This window comes from Thermobia domestica, chromosome 6 (assembly GCF_964235325.1).
Source record: "Thermobia domestica chromosome 6, izTheDome1.hap1.1, whole genome shotgun sequence".
NCBI classification, from domain to species: Eukaryota; Metazoa; Arthropoda; class Insecta; order Zygentoma; family Lepismatidae; genus Thermobia; species Thermobia domestica.
In genome coordinates, this window is record NC_137459.1 from 310,260,379 (window position 1) to 310,278,749 (window position 18,371).

Genomic DNA, 18,371 nt, shown 5'->3' on the forward strand with positions numbered 1-18,371 from the left:
AAGAAAATCTACGACACGCGTATGGATAGTTACTTCGATGGATATATTAAGAAGATGTAAGAAGATTGAAATCAAGATCGCAAGAACCATGCTCCATCCCTTCAGATGTCTTAAGATTCGATGCCATGATTGATGTCCAGCATTCGATGCCAGAAGAGGACAAGATTAAAGAAGAAAGAAGATGAAGATAAGAAGAATGTATATGTTAGTTAGGGTTGTAGGTTATATGTGGTGAATAGTTCTGTCGTGCTGATTTCATATAGTTTGATTACAGCCAGTATATGGGGCTATAACCATATTTTGGAATTCTTTTCCAGTCTACGGACGCTTTAAGCTTAAATAACTTAAAGCTCATTTTTCTCAAACTGAAATCAGTACCCTTCTTGTGCAGTCTAACTTTACTATCTTTGGTTAGCTAGATAGTATTACACCGTTTTTTCTTTTCGCGTATTAGTCACGTTTGATATTGAAGTTATTTTTTGCATTAGAGGAACATACACATACATATATATAGATATCTACATTGGATTTTACACTCATGAAATATTTATTCATTTGATTATGATTTTTTATTTTATTATACGTATCTAAGTTTTGATAATCTGTATTAGTGATAATTAAATTTAATATTATTCCTACCTTTCATTTCCCTTCCCTGAGCACTAACGAAACTCCACACTAACGTTTTAAAACACATGTCACTCACAATGATATTATGCAAGCACTAATGTTTATTTTTCTTTTTCTTACTTTCCATCTTCCCAGAGACGCTGTCATCATATCTTCAGGTTACCCAGTGAACTATATGAACTGTTTCAGGAACGCACACTCAGCATTTTGCAGTTTATGGTCAAGGATTAATTCAAAACATACATATGTTACACAAAGAACTCTCTTACCTTTAACAATTTTTTTTTGGACTTTCTTCAAAATTTTTATTTCTTTCTTTTTCTACTACGGAAAATTAAAATTTTCGTGTATTTTAGTTACGAGGTGGGTGTGTGAAGTGACTGTTTAATAGAAGCAACTGTGAATTTAATTCATTAGATTTGATATAAAGAAACATGAACTTTTGAAAACTTATGAAAGAAAACTTTGACTAGAAGTGTACATTCTCAGACACTTGTTGTAAATGCATATTTGTTAAATAAACTCGACTAGCTTCCTTCTTTCCTTTCCGCATACCTTCGAGCACAGCCTGATACTTCCCGACTAGGTCATCATTCTTGAATTGATCAAAACCACGAGGAACAGAACAAGAAGGGGGTATTCGACACGCGATCAAGAGAGGTGCAGGATCATCGGAGAGAAACGGATCCCACCATTGGAGGACCACCGACTCCACAAGACAAAGAGTACCATTCTGACGGTTCATCGCCGCAGACACCTTTAAGTTTGTCACCAGAGTAGTAGAATGAAGATGAAGAAGGACATTATCGTAAAGACGCATTATCGACGCTCCTTGCAGACCAAAAGGATTAAGATTCAGATGTTGACTGTCTACTGCTAATCCAGACTTCTCCAGAACATTCATCGTTCCAGATGACTAGGACGACGCCAGCTTCATTGGACATATCAGGCTAGTGCTCATTCCTATTCTTTAATTACAACCTTTCTCTTTCTCTCACCCTTTTCCCCAACTAGTCATTTTTCTAAAGTAGAAGCATTTGAATTTTATTTAAATTCAACCACAATTTTACAGTCAAGTACCGTGTTGTGCATCAGTTCCATCCCCATTTTGTTGCATTTATTTATTACGTATTTTGAGCTACAACTGATGACACAGCACCGGCACAGTATTTTAAAAATGAGCACGAACAATTATGTAGACAACTATGAGCCCTTTTTCGGCAATTATGAATGAAAAGTCGGCAACTATGAGCGTTTCGACGGCTACTGTGAGGCCTTGGTCGGCAATTATGAACGAAAAGTCGGCAACTATGAGCGTTTTGACGGAAACTGTGAGCATTGGGTCGGCAATTATGAACAAAAAAGTCGGCAACTATGAGCATCGTGAATGCAAGCTTGAGCACATTGAAAGCACGTGTGAACATTCTGAAGCCAACTGCGAGTATTTTGAAGATAAACATGAAAAATGTTGTTTTCAACTATGAGTCCTATGTCCGGAATTATAAACGAAAAGTCGGCAACTATGAGCGTTTTGATGTCACATGTGAGGCCTTGGTCGGCAATTATGAACGATTGGTCGGCAACTATGAGCACTTTTTCTTTAATTCTGAGCATTCTGACGGCTTGTGTGAGGAATCTGACGGGAACTGTGAGCCTTTTGACAGCAAACATGAACAATTTATCTTACACTATCAGCAGAATGTTAGATATTATGAATGAAAAGTCGGCAACTATGAGCATCGTGGAAGCGAGTGCGAGCATTTTGAAAGTACGTGTGAACATTCTGAAGGCAACTGTGAGTATTTTGAGGGTGAGCACGAACCATTATGTAGGCAACTATAAGCCCTTTGTCCGAAAATATGAACGAATATCCGGCAACTATGAGCATTTTGACGGAAACTGTGAGCATTGGGTCGGCAATTATGAACAAAAAAGTCGGCAACTATGAGCATCGTGAATGCAAGCGTGAGCACATTGAAAGCACGTGTGAACATTCTGAAGGCAACAGCGAGTACTTTGAAGATAAACATTAAAAATCTCGTTTTCAGTTGTGAGCCTTATATCCGCAATTATGAAAGAAAAGTCGGCAACTATGAGCGTTTTGACGGCACCTGTGAGGCTTTGGTCGGCAAGTATGAACGAATGGTCGGCAAATATGAGTACTTTTTCTTTAAATGTGAGCATTCTGACGGCTTGTGTGAGGAATCTTACGGTAACTGTAAGCCTTTTGACAGTAAACATGAACCATTTAACTTAAATTGTGAGTAGTAAGTTAGATATTATGAATGAAAAGACGGCAACTATGAGCACCGTGGAAGCGAGTGTGAGCATTTTGAAAGTAAGTCTGAACATTCTGAAGGCAACTGCGAGTATTTTGAAGATGAGCACGAACCATTATGTATGCAACTATGAGACCTTTGTCGGAATTATGAAAGAAAAGTCGGCAACAATGAGCGTTTTGACGGCACCTGTGAGGTCTTGGTCGGCAATTATGAATGAATGTTCGGCAACTATGAACACTTTTTCTTTGAATCTGAGCATTCTGACGGCTTCTGAGAGGAATTTGACGGCAACTGTGTCTTTTGGGAGCAACCATGAACAATTTAACTTACACTATCAGCAGTATGTTAGATACTATGAATGAAAAGTCGGCAACTATGAGCATCGTGGAAGCGAGTGTGAGCAATTTGAAAGTACGTGTGAACATTCTGAAGGCAACTGTGAGTATTTTGAAGTTAAACATGAAAACTATTGTTTTCTAGTATGAGCCCTATGTCCGGAATTACGAACGAAAAGTCGGCAACTATGAGCGTTTTGACGGCTAGTGTGAGGCCTTGGTCGGCAATTATGAACGAATGGTCGGCCACTATGAACATATTTTCTTTAAATCTGAGCATTGTGACGGCTTGTGTGAGGGATCTGACGGCAACTGTGAGCCGTTTGACAGTAACCATGAACCATTTAACTTACACTATCAGCCGTATATTTGATATTATGAATGAAAAGTCAGCAACTATGAGCCTTGTGACCGAGTGTAAGAAATCTCAGGGTTAGTGTGAAAATTGTATGGGCATTATATGTGCCTCATAATTTGCGGGAATGAAAGGCGTCGTATACGTAAAGCCTTCGTTGCTTTTTTTCTTACCACATTTATTAATTTTATAAATTTTGAGGACATGTATAAGAATTTTGACGGCTAGTGTGAGCAGTTTGAGGGCTAGTGTTACAACGATATAATATAATTCGCTGTAGCCTAGGTTCCTTATTTTCTTATAATAAATACAAGGCACATTAAAATAAAACTATTTCCAATACCTGGTTTCTTTCCATTTTATATATATATATATATATATATTATTTATCTGGTTCCCTACCACCTAGATATTGACAATCTCATTATTTTATGACATATGAATATCTTTTTTCTATATTTGATAATTGTATATTTTTAACTAAATTCTTCTTCGAAATTGACCTGGGTTAGTATATTTAAGAAATACTCATTTCCCAAAAATATACAACGTACCGTTGTATATAATGAGACTTGGTTCCTTATTTTCTTATAATAAATACAAGCCACATTAAAATAACACTTTTTCCATTACGTGGTTTGTTTCCATTTTATATATATATATATATTTAAATCCCTCTACCAATATGGAGACCGTCATAAAACGTGTCCTTTTTGCAACCGGTAGAACGACTGAAGTATAGAAATTTGTTTTTGGATATATCGTCTCTATACATTGAGGATTACACCGTAGTCAACTTTTTTTCTTCAAAATTGATGTATTTCTGCCTGTTCCCAAACTGGCGTTCTTCTGGAGACAATTCACTGAAGTACCTCTTCGGAGTCCAGTATAGATGCTTTTTTGCGTACAGTTTCAGGCAATTTCTGCGCCCATTCAAGCAGAAGTACCAACGTTTGCTTGGGCGTCCAATTTGCCTTACAATGAAGCGGACTTCCGACGAAGCTGTGTATAGATATTTTACGCACCTCTAGTTATGGTAACAGATATGTATGTATTTAACTGATGGAGCGACGAGCTCTTTATTCTGTTCCTTCAGCTTTTTACTATATACAAGGGGTATCAGACCACCCGTCCCAGGCACTTTTCTCGCCTCCTAGTACACGTAGACACTCCAAACAAAAAGTGAACTACCAAATCGTATGTGAGGAATCAAATAGTGGTGCTTCCGTATCCAGTGGCGTAGGGGAATATTTCCCAGGGGGATCAACTTCAAAAAATTTATATGGAAAGTGGTATCAGTTTCGATTTCTTTGTAAGTATTATTAAAAAACAAGCAATTTTGCAGGAAACACTTTTCGTTAAATTCTACGGTTTGGCATATATGTGTGTTATTTGTTGTTGAATTGCTATCAGACCACCCGTCGCACGCATTTTTCTCAGTTCGTACTTCGTAAGGCATGTAGACACTTGAAACAAACAAAAAAAAAATGAATGACCAAATCGTATGTGAAGAATTAAACTGTGATTCTTTCATATTCAGTGGCTTAGCGAGAATACTTCCGCGGGGGATCAACTCCAAAATTTTAAATGGAGAGTGGTACCAATTTCGATTTATTTGGAAGTATTATTGAAAAGGAAACAACTTTTACAGGAACATTTTTCGTTAAACTCTACGGTTTGGCATCTATGTATTATTTGCTGTTGAATTGCAACTAAGGACAACAGTTTTAGTTGGTAATGACTCCAAAAGAACATAAGATAGCACATGTTCTATTAAATAGTTGTTGAAAACTCTTTACAGCATTCAGTATCAAACGTTAGGGCATATCTCGTCTACTTATCAACAAACGAAAACAATATTACAGGACAGTACTAGTTTAAATTTCGGAATCTGAACCAATTTAAAACAGAAAAACAGAGAAAAACACTCTTTAGTTTTAAACTACGTACGAAACAAATTTGGGTGTAAAGTACAACAACAACCCCCCTCCCCCCAAAAAATCAAACTTACGAAATCACTGCCTTTCTCTTAGTCTTCTTAACTTATGTAAACATTTTAATAAATCACTTTTCGGAACTCATTGCATAAACAATTGTTCGAGAATAGTACAAATAAACAAACTGAAGATGATAAATAAAATAAATAACATGAACTGCAAGTTCTGAACATTCTCACCAAAATATCGTACTCCACCCAAAAAACAATAAAACTCACAATAAATGTTCAAAGGATCGTCCAGCACGTGCGATGCACATTCGAATGCGCACCGGGACATTGTAGATTGCTCTTAACACTTCATTTCCTCTTAGTCCATGGCAGACATTATAAATCTTGTTCATTATGTCTTCCCTTGTGGTAGGACGCTCTTGCTAAACCAGCTCCTTGACTCGTCCCCAAAAGAAAAATCGAGAGGAGTCAGATCCGGAGAACGAGCTGACCAGGAAACGGCCTCCTCTTCCGATCCACATGTTTGGAAATAAATGAGCAACAGTTTGTCCGGCAACTCTTGCAAAATGAGCAGAGAAATCGTCTTGTAATCACATTATTTCACGAGTTGCTAATGAGACCTCTTCCAAGAGCTCACAAAGAACATCTGACAAAAAATTAGCGTATCCTACTTCTGTTAAAGTACCTTCGAAGAAATAAGGACCAATTTGGCCTCTCACTATACCACACCAGACATTTAGACTCCAGATATGTTGATTGTCAACTTCACGTACCCAGTGAGAATTCTCGTTGGACTAGTAGTGAGCGTTGTGTACGTTGACCTACATTAATCTTTAAGGTCGCCTCATCCGTACACAGAATGTTCTGGTGAAACGTTGGTTCCTGGCGCTCACCTATTGACAAAACTCCAGATGGTTATGGAAATCTTGTTCTCGGAGTTTTTGGTGCAGAAGAACATGATAAGGATTTAACGCGTTATTGTGCAGAGTCCTCCAAATCATTATGTGGCTCATAGCAGCATCCCTAGCTAATCTTCCTGTTGAGATTTGGGGAACCATAAGGACTGCATCAAGGATGTTGGGAGACCGTTTATCCTGAACATGGCGCCTGATCTGCAGACGTTTGTTGTGGTGAGGATGGATGTGACCAAAATGCCGATCAGATACTCGTGGACGTTTACGGACAGATAGTCAGTGTCTGTGAATATCTGAGGGTTCAGTGAATATATTCTGGTGAAGGCAAATCGGTTGAGAGCTACGTCCATGTGACATACTTTTTGGTATGCCTCTCAAACAAGATGCGCTACATCGTATTCAGATGTCTTTACTCCAGCATTCTTGCGCATCCACAGTGAACAAGCATCATTGTATGCGTCTTGAAATGGTTTCATAAAACACCTATCAGTGAGTTGAGTCTTGTGAATGATATGTGGAGGAGTACTGAGCAGTGAATCATGTGATCCGTCGCATATTTAATCACTTTCAGTTCTTTATGGCTGCCATGTCCATCAACAATTAGCAGAACTGGGATGTGAGGGGAAGGATGGCAGAATTTCACAAAGTGTTGCAACGAAGTTTAAAAACAAAAGTATCACTCGTTATCCAATCAGTACTTTGTGCTACAACAATACTTTCAGGTGGAGCATCAACAAACAGTCCCTCACTCATTCTCTGGCGCGGAAATACGACTATGAAGAGGGGTAGTACAAACTGACCAGTAGCACTTACGCAGAATATCAATGTTATATTCCGACCTCTTTCGCCGGACGTAGGATTGCCAGATTTTGTAAGCGAAAAACCGGAACACCAATCTCACGCTATATAGCCATAAAGATCACGGTTCCTGCTCATTTGGTAAGAATCGGTTATACCTGTCTTTTCCATATTAGTAGCTACTTACAATTTTCCAGTTCATTCTTTTTATATACAGTTAGCACAAATGAAGCCCCACAAAGGATGTATAAAAAATGTGGAGAGGTAACGGGAGAGCTGCCTGGTGTCCCTTATTCCGAATTCCGAGCTTTTGTGTTTAACAGGCCCTAAATAATCCGCCAATTAGGGCACACTCTCCCATTTATGATTGAAGAGATACTCTTTCATTTGTTTCGTCATCATTTGAGTCAGAAATACTACCTTCCGTTTTCAGGTGAAACACTAGTTCTTGCAGGCTGATTTTTTCAATCTGAAAAGCGAAAACAGGCGTCCTGAAAGCCTTTTTCGGGACAGTTAATTCTTTCATTGAAAACCGGGACCTCTGGCAACCCTAGCCCGACGCCAACTTGCTCAGAACTCGTTTCCGTTTTTCACATATAAATTTGGGATTAACATGAACACACGATACACCAATCTCATGAGCGTTCAGTATTCGTGATGGTGGAAAAGTACATTTCTTTATCAGTGTGCACTAATTTGTATAGAACTTTGCAATTTGTTAATTACTGAAAGTTGTTGTTCACGATATACTTACGGGCCGCGGTGGCTCAGTGGTAGAGCGTTCACCTCTGCTGCATAGAGTTCTTGGTTCGATCACGGCCAAGTGACCTTTGTGGTGGACAAACACCGTGTGTGTGGGTTTCCTCCAGGTTCTTCCGTTTTCTCCCACTTTCTTAATTCCACCATTTCATTCATTTCTCATCATTGCCGTCTCCATTAGCCTAGCCGGCATAAGCGTGGGAAACAAAACTCAAAGATTTCAATATACTTGTAGACACAAGTGTTCTAACAAATAAATTGGGGAGTCATTTCTTAAACTCGCATAAAACCTTTCACAGCTCCCTGTTTATCTTTGTTGAACCTGTCATTGATATTTAGTTCTTCAGCTAAGTCAAACTAGCTTCAGGTATTCTTACCGTGATAACGACATTAAACGATCAGCTAACTGTTTCACATGACATTTCAGCTTTTTTCCATACATATTGCGGAAAGTATTTTCTCAACTCCTAACTTACGCGCAACATATAATTTCATTCCTTGCTTTCGCTGTGACAGTCTGTGTTGCAGAGAAGTATATGGGACACCAAATCTATGTATCAAATGCCATTTGAAGCAATTAGCTGATCGCTTAATAGCATTATCATAATAAGAATACCTGAAGCTAGTTTGACTTAGTTGAAGAACCAAATATGAAAGCATCACCATCTGTTGTTTGAAGTGTGTCCGTGCACTACGAGCCGAAAAAAAAAATGCCTGGGACGGGTGATCTGATACACTCTGTATACATGTTACTTTAAAATTTCCACACAATTCCTGAAATGGCTTAAGTGATATAACATCTGAGGTTTGAAAACATTTCTTTCAGTTTCAAACAGTGTTCAGTTCTTTTAAAATAAAACGTTTATTTTCCTTTAAATGCGTGAATATGCAACTGAGGTAAACTGTATGGAGGTTTTCTTCTTCAAATGTAATTTTCTGTTATGTAAAAGTAAAGCGTTGACTTTCATTTATATATCTACAGAATACTACTTCAAAAGTGCTGTAATATACAAGAAATTGGATTTGCGGTGAAAATGTGTGAGAACAAAATTTTTACAATTTTAAACATTATGTTCACTTCTGTATATATTAGGGATGGCCAAAATTTTCCGGAATCCGGATTCCGGAAATTTTGTTTTCCGGAATCGGAAAATTTACTTTCCGGAATTCGGAAAAATTCCGGATTTCGGAAAAAATCCGGAATTCAGAAAAATTCCGGAATTCGGAAAAATTCCGGAATTCGGAAAAAATCCGGATTTCGGAAAATTTCCGGAATTCAGAGAAATTCCGGAATCCGGAAAAATTCCGGAATTCGGAAAAATTCCGGAATTCAGAAAAATTCCGGAATTTAGAAGAAAATCCGGAATTCGGAAAAATTCCGACATTCGGAAAAAATCTGGAATTTAGAAAAAATCGGAATTTTTCCGAGATCCGGAATTTTTTCGATTTTACTTTCCGGATTCCGGAAAGTAAAAATTCTGGAATTGGCCATCCTTAGCTAGTAGCTGTTAAAAGAGAAACACAATAATGAATAGGCTATATATACTGTATTAATTTCTTGTAGTTGGATATGTCTTTATCATTTACGTAGACAATTGCTACTGCAGTTATTTACTACTTTATGAGAAAGGTCTTATTTTCACACACAAAAAAGTCGCCGGTATGTCTCAAACATTATCGCGTTCCCACCTGCAGCTGCTCCAAAGCACTGCAAACTACTTTTTAACCAGGCGAAAGGCAGTGAAGGAAAATAAATCTCAACAAATATTCTAATAACATTCGCTTATTGTCAACATACCTACACTGAGCGCAGAAAGTGTTCGTACACCGAGCATACTTTATATTGAAACCAGCTAGCATGAGAACGGGAGGTGGAAAATATATATATAACCAGAATTAAGACTACACATTCATACATTTTATTTCTATATACAAGAGAAAGGCCAAACAAACACAATCACTGTTTTGTTCAGAAGAAAAGAGAATTTCTTTTTTGTAAACGCAAAAAGTCACCGTACACTTATGCTTGAATTAATGCTTATAAAGTATATTACGTTATTTAATATTTTGTGGGATTACCCTGTGCGTTAATGATTGTCTGTAGTCTTCGTGGCATTGATTTCACCTGTAGTAGTTCGTAGTTCTGTAGCTTCGGGACTGATTATGTCCCATTCTTCTTGAATAGCTTTTCTTAGGCCTTCTTTAGTAGACAAGCTGTGCTTTCTGATTCTTGTCTCCAGAACAGATCATAGATGTTCTATGGGGTTCATGTCTGGGGATTGGGGAGGTGTGCGAAACTGTTTCAAGGTATTATAGAGTCAGGGACGGATCCAGAGGGGGGCGATCGGGGCAATCGCCCCCCCCCCACAAGAGGAAACTTTCTTATTTTATATATAAATAAACCCATCCATAACAAGTTTGGAGCTCTTAAAAGTAGCAGTATTACCGCCGACCGCCCCCCCCAGAAGTCCGTTCTGGATCCGCCCCTGGCAAACCTTGCAGACAGGCCTCGTTCAACAGTAGAAACAATAATTGCGATGTATAATGTTTCTATCACTGTGCGAAACCATAATAATAATAATAATATTAATAATAATAATAATAATAAAAGAACTGGAAGACCAAGAGTGTTGAGTGAACAAGTTAAACGTTACATTATTAGGGAAAGAAAAAAGGTTCCGAAAAGTAGTGCTGTGCAATTGGCAACGGATCTGGAAACACGCGGTGTTAAAGTATCAGCCAGTACAGTGCGGAATATTTGCAGGGTATCATGGTCGGATAGCCAGGAAAATGTTCTGGGTGAACAAGACAAATCGTATAAAGAGACTAAAGTTTGAAAAAGAGTATAAAGATAAGGGATCAGGCTTCTTTCTGGAATAGGGTCATATTTTCAGACGAAAGTAAATTTAATTTTATCGAGTCCAATGGGAGGCGTATGGTATGGCGCAAGGTGAATACACAGATGAATCCTCAAAATCTCGTCCCTAAAGTAAGACACGGAGGAGGGTCCGTGCTCGTCTGGGGTTGTATGAGTGCCTCAGGAGTGGGTCGTCTCCACCTTATCGATGGAGTGATGATCCACAAAGTGTATATTAACATATTAAAGGAATATCTCCATACTAGTGCGCAGAAGATGGTTCTTGAAAACAATTTATTGTTCAGCAAGACAACGACTCCAAACATACAGCGGAAAATACTCGATTGTGGCTACTCTATACAGGGGCGGATCCAGGACGGACTTCTGGGGAAGGGACGATCGGCAGTAATACTGCTACTTTTAAGAGCTCCTAACTTGTTATGGATGGGTTTATTTATATATAAAATAAGAAAGTTTCCTCTTGTGGGGGGGGGCGATGGCCCCGATCGCCCCCCTCTGGATCTTCCCCTGAGGTTTGCTATCTTTCTCAAAGATTTACCCTTCTTATGCACTTTAATAATTACTTTTCTTGTCTCCTCATTTGTTTCTGTTCGGTTGCTTCCCATTTCGACAGCCCACCGTGCAGTTTTTTCACTCCTATTCACAACTAAACTCATTCTGTTACTCGTCATGCTATACAGAGGTGTATACTCAGGTGAATACTAGTGATCCCCAGTTGTGGTATTTGTTTCGTATTCGTACGTCAGGTGTACGATCACTTTTTGCGTCTACTCTATACATTTTCTACGGAACTTATTTACTTTCTGACCAATAAACTTGTCTTTGTGGTTCTCTATTGATATATTCATAAAGCTTAGTTTTCATTATTCATATTGTGTGTGTTATTACACTTCTTAAATTTTCTGTTTCTTTTTCGCAGGCATTCTCGTTTCAATAGCATAGGTGTACGAACACTTTCTGCGCTCACTGTATGTATAGTAAATACAAATTTATAATTTTTGACTTTACGAAGTATACAATGTAATTGTTCAATAATTAACATAAGCAGGCATTCATTAATTTATATTAATATAATAATTAACAAAACTAATAAGCTGGTGATTGAGACTCAGTGGTAGAGTTTTCATCTATAATATTCTAACCCAGGACATGTGGGTTTTCGATGGCTAATTTTGTGTTCGAAAATTTTCCCGGTGGTACTCTTGGTTCCCTTTCTTATATTTGTTCCATCATCACTCATTAACGAATTTAGTTTATCAAAACTCTATAGCCATATATTCATTCTGTCGATCAATCTAAATATTTTACTGACAACATACCCATATTGATCGGTTAGGACAATAAAATGAGGATATATTAGTAAGTATTTTAATAAGAAGCTATGAAGAAATCTCGATTAAAAGAATATAAAAAAAGTATTGAAAAAGATATCGTCTTCCGAGGTCATTCGAACGGTGTCGAGAATTTTGCGTCTGGGAAATTTGCGCCCTACCTCAAGAACAGGGAAAATTGCGCCTGTGATGTACCTCCACCGGGAAGTTTGAGCCCTGCGAAATAAAAGAACCTATTGGAGCTTACGCATTTGCTCGGAGGGGCTGACATTACAGCATAAACAATCTTCCCCCACAACCATGCCATTTGTGATTTATTTTCATTGTGGCTATATAAGGGGAGAATAAACTTCAATATAAGTCAAAAGAACACAACGGATCAACGCAATCACTGCTTCTTCCAGAGATGATTTTGGGGGAACACTGGCCTCCCCAGAGCTCTCAGAGTGCCCCCTCGGAGGAGACCAAAATAATACGTCTATAATATAATAATAAATAGAATAGTACCAGCAGTGACCCCCCTCCGGAATACTAAATGTGCCCCCCGGAACATTTTTCCTGAAAGAACGACTGAACGCAATTGTGTGTTTGAAGTGTAATTCCAGCAAGTAAACACACTGTACATAGTTTTCTTGATAATATTACTGAACTGATTTTACATTCACTTTACATTTTCTTTTCTATATTTTTGTGTCCTGAAAAGCCAAACAACTCGCAAGGATTGTGAACAGAGATATCTGGGTAGAGCCAAACAGCCTTTTGTAGATTAAATTATACTCTTTGATTATATTAATAAATAATTATATATCAGAGTAGTATAGCACGTAAATCTCACGAACTTGTTCCGAATTTCTCACGAAAATGGCCCTAAAATCCGCCATTTTGTACCAAAATTTACCCATGTTCCCAAAATCTCACGAAAATCGCCCTAAAATCCGCCATTTTCTACCAAAATTTATCCATGTTCCCAAAATCTCACGAAAATGAGGCTAAAATCCGCCATTTGTACCAAAAAATTTACCCATGTTCCCAAAATCTCACGAAAATGAATGCAAATTTCCTTTGATCTAATTGATCATATATTTTAATACAATTTTATATTAATTTATACAATTTATGCTGATTACTTACCGTTTTTCCCCAATCCTTTAAGAAACTTGTTTCTTCCTTTCTTACTCCTCGCTCAAGTGGTGAAAAAATAGCTGAAGGAGCTTCAGAACACGTCCACACAAGTCTTTTTTGTTAATCTTGAACGCAGTTGGTCTTGGTATTCAAGAAACTAATTCTAAAGAAAGAATTCACCTATAATGAAATAATGGCATGTCCTAAGGTGAGGTAACCAGTGGGGGAAAGTATCAGGAAGTGGGGGAGGCTGTAGTCTTGGTGCTATATGTAAACATTCCTTCGACCCAGGGTGCCTTTGTTTAATGAATAAGAAGCTTTTGTATTCGTAATTGAGAAGCTCTTTGTAACAGTGTCACGTATTTTCATCATTCTGTCAATTAGAGAAATAAGAAAATGTCACTTTAATGTGACATATGGATGTTTGAAAATAGTCTAACCGTGGGAGGCGAGAAAGAGATGTGAAATGCCTTTTAGAAACATAGGAAACATAAAAGAACAGGTTAGAATTTGAAATTGAGAAGCTTCTTGTAACTGTCTCGTAATTTGAACCTTGTGTCATTAAAAGAAAGAATATATTGTCACTTAAACGTGACATATAGATGTTTGAAAATAGTTTAACAGCAGGAAGTGAGAAAGTCATGTAAGCTAAGAATGGCGGGGGTAGGGAGAGAACCCTTTGATGGAAAAGAGTAACGAAAGGAACATAGACACCTGCTTGTATGTGTGTGTTCCAGAATGCTGCAGGGGTGAACTGTGCTCTCCTATGGAGTAAAAGACATTGCTTAATTGGGGACTGTGACTTCTACCGCATGGAAACTGAAAAATATGTGAAAAAAAGAAATAGGAATCATTATTCTAAGGACAGAGAATTGAAGAATGAGATAGTTAAATGTCACATGTTACTTTTTAAAAGTTAATGTATTGCTTCCCATACTGAGAGACCGCACATAGAATTGCATAAGGGAATTGTGTTGTTATTTTGAGCAAAGGACCACTTTAAATTGGCGTGGGACTTGTTACGCATTTTGTTAAGACCTTGCCACATACGTAGAGGGGAGAAAAAGAGTGACCGTTCCTACCTGAGTTTCAAAGAGGAAAAAGACTGAATGAATTGTGTACGCAAGACAACTTTCCCTTTTGTGCTTTTTTGGAAGAAGTGTTCAAACAAGATTTCTTTTAGGTATTTCCGCATACATGATTTTATCCTTTTAAAAACTAGAATAATGAATTAATTAATTATGAATATTAATGAGATGATAATGAATATTAATGACATGCTAAAGAAAGGGTTACAAAGAATGTTTTTTAGTGTTTTTCGTATATTTAGAGGTATATTGCGGATATATGTAATATAGAGCACTACATATTGTACATACATGTATGAGATAATGTGGGAGGAAATGGGCGCAACTCTAAGAAACGTATTTTATGTATTGATATTGTATTTTCAGTAGCTGATATGTGATTTTAGCATAGAATATCATGTTTTGGATACTGTATGGGTCTAATGGTGTACGAAGCTTAGACGAATGACAAATTGCATGTATATATGATTAGTTTGTAAGTGGGTACATGTATGTGTAGCTGATATGAGATTTTAGCATAGAATATCATCTTTTGGATACTGTATGGGTCTAATGGTGTACGAAGCTTAGACGAATGACAAATTGCATGTATATATGATTAGTTTGTAAGTGGGTACATGTATGTGTAGCTGATATGTGATTTTAGCATAGAATATTATGTTTTGGATACTGTATGGGTCTAATGGTGTACGAAGCTTAGACGAATGAGAAATTACATGTATATATGATTAGTTTGTAAGTGGGTACATGTATGTGTAGCTGATATGAGATTTTAGCATAGAATATCATCTTTTGGATACTGTATGGGTCTAATGGTGTACGAAGCTTAGACGAATGACAAATTGCATGTATATATGATTAGTTTGTAAGTGGGTACATGTATGTATGTATGTATATTGGTTTTGATATCGGGACAGGAATAAATGTATCATATTGTAGACATATTATGTGTTGTTTTCATGTAAGTGTTTTAAACATGTGTTGTTGGTTGCGTAGCTTTAGGGGCTATACTATGGGAATGCAAACACCTGAAGTGTTTATATTGTATTAATATTGGATTGTAGCCTTATTTTATTGTATTGTAAAGTTGTATATCTTGTTTGGTGATATGCTACATGAATGCAAATGCCTGAACTAATTGTATTATATTAATATTGGATTATAATGTAGGCTTATATTCTGATTCCTTATGTATATAAGTGTTTTAGATTACCTTGAATACCATGTTACAATGTATATATTGTGATTTTTTACGTATGCAGATACTTGTTAGACATGTTCTAGTGGTATTTGAAGCACAAATGATATCACTGTGTTATAACCCATTTACATATAGATATCTTTTCACTACAGTATTCTAATGCCATATATTTATACTTTTACTTACTTCTAAGATGCTTGTTCATCTTGTAGAAGACATTATGACATCAACATGGTTTTCAACTTAGGGTCATTTATTGTAGGAACATAAAATATGATAAATACGCAAAAATAACCTTATATGAAGCATACGTATTCTTCCTTTATCTTATATAGAATACAGATACTTCGTATTATATGAATATTTGTTTGGAGAAATAAAACATAATATTGTAAATTGTAACGCTTTATTGTATTTATATAGTCTACAATATTGTATTTTCCAATATTGGCATATTGATATACATATATAGATATATTTAGATAAGATATTTACTATACTTAGAATATTCTTAATAACATATTGACTTATTATTGACTTATTTATAATAACTTATTATAAATTAATTCCAAAATATGTCATAAGCTAGCGACAACTAAGATTCTACAAAAGCTTCCAAGCCCTCATTTCAACTTATTGGAAGGATACACTTTGCAATTTTTACTACGTTGTTTCAAATAATGTCACTAACTATCAACGATTAAAAGACCTGAAAGCAGTGGCTTTGCAATTTTCCCTTCACTTCATTCCAAAAAATGTTATAAACTAGCGACAACTTAAAGTCTTGACTCTCTTCTAAACATTCATTTCGACTTAATGAAAGGACTATGCGTTTTTCACGGTTTCTTTTTCCTAAATATGTCACTAGTTATCCACAATTAAGAGCCTAGAAAAGCTTCCATGATCTAACATATTTTTAGCGAAAAAACTTTTACATTATATATACGTAGAAGTACCAATTGATAGGTCTTGTGAAAACTTATGGACATATTTGATGATATTATGACATCATGATACCTTTAGACAGTCTACTATTTACATATACACAGAATACCAATCATTTAACACACTTAATACTTTGATAACCATATGGCAATGTTCTATAGTCAGTAATACTGTTATGATTTAATCGTCGTCTTTTATTTTGAACTTTTTGATGTGTTTTAGTTTCAGACTTGGATACGATGACAAACCCAGGCTTACGAACAATTCTTCCTGGATTGTGTAACTGTTTTTTCTCAGCTTTATCCCGAACTAGTTGATAAAAATGATCAAAGTTAATTTCTTGTTGTGTACGATGATTTAAAGTTATTCCTCTAATTTTAAATATATAATCTACTTTACCTGTTTGAACTTCTTTCATTCTGTAGGCATAGTTTTTTGGCCGTAAGCCTATAAATGCATCAATTTCCCACCCATCAGGAACTTCATTAGTTAACTGACCTAAATAGGAACCCAAAGAAAGTGGAGGCTTTTCATTACGTGGTTGTACAAACATAATACTATCAGTGTCGCAGTACAATACACGATTAGGATCTATAGCTGTTACTAATTCGTAAAGTTTTAGACGCGCCCACGAGGTGATGAAGGCTGCAAGGACAACATTGGAAAATTTCCATGGCTTGTTTTTGTTTTCAATGTTCTTATATGATACAACGAGATGCCGCTCTCCAATAGGCAATACAGTTTGTACCTCATATTGTGGTGCCCATAGATAACTTAAAAATTTTTCTGGAGTATCTACTATTACAGATTGAGATAAATCTGTTCTTTGGCCCCATTTCCCATACAAGGAATTGAGAAATATTTTGGAAATATATCTTAGACCAGGATTTGATTCAATGTTATTTTCCGTTAACTGAATGCATTCATGTTCATAATAGTCTGCAATATATTTTTCTTGATCTTGTTTAGTTTTGCACCAGCTAGGAAATCCTGAAGACTCCTGCTTCATTTTTAAGAAGGAATTGACATAATCTTTAAACAGATTATTTTCTGATCCGGATAATTTGAATTCCCAAATTTCGATAATTTGTACAATTTTGTATCCGAGATCTAAAGCTACATGAAGTTCAGGAGTACAGTATGTACCAGTAAGGACACGTTCGGCATCATTATGGATGCAATTGTTGTCACTTTGTTCCATACACGTACGACATAACCCAAACAAAAGGCGTTCATTACATGTATATGGTAAAATTGGAAAATATAAGTCTTTCGGAGGTAAGATACTACATTTGACTAATCCATGAATACTTTGCACTTGTGGAAAGTCAGGCCCCTTGTATATTATAGGTTTACCTATAGGCAATGGCTTACGTGCCATTACCCACGGGTAAAGACTGGTAACATCATAATATGACACAGACTCTTCGCTGGTACATTCATATAAGGCATTAAAACATTCTGTGCGTCCCCCATGAAAACTATCTTTAGGTACCAGATGGTCGACAAGATCATGACACTGTGTTTGAATAAACTGTTGTAATTTTTTATCATTTTTTACCATGAGGTCCCATTCACATTCCCACATTTCAATGACATTAAGATTTAATTTTTTAAGAAATGCTATTTTTGTGGTGGTGTTTTCATACCGATCTTGTAGTGATGTACCTTGCTTAGAGGTTGAATCTAGGGACACGTGTCGTAGTGTAGGATAACAGTTTAAACATCCGTGATAGTAACATCCATGAAATTCGTAAACTGCATTTGTTTTAGTTTCAAATCCAT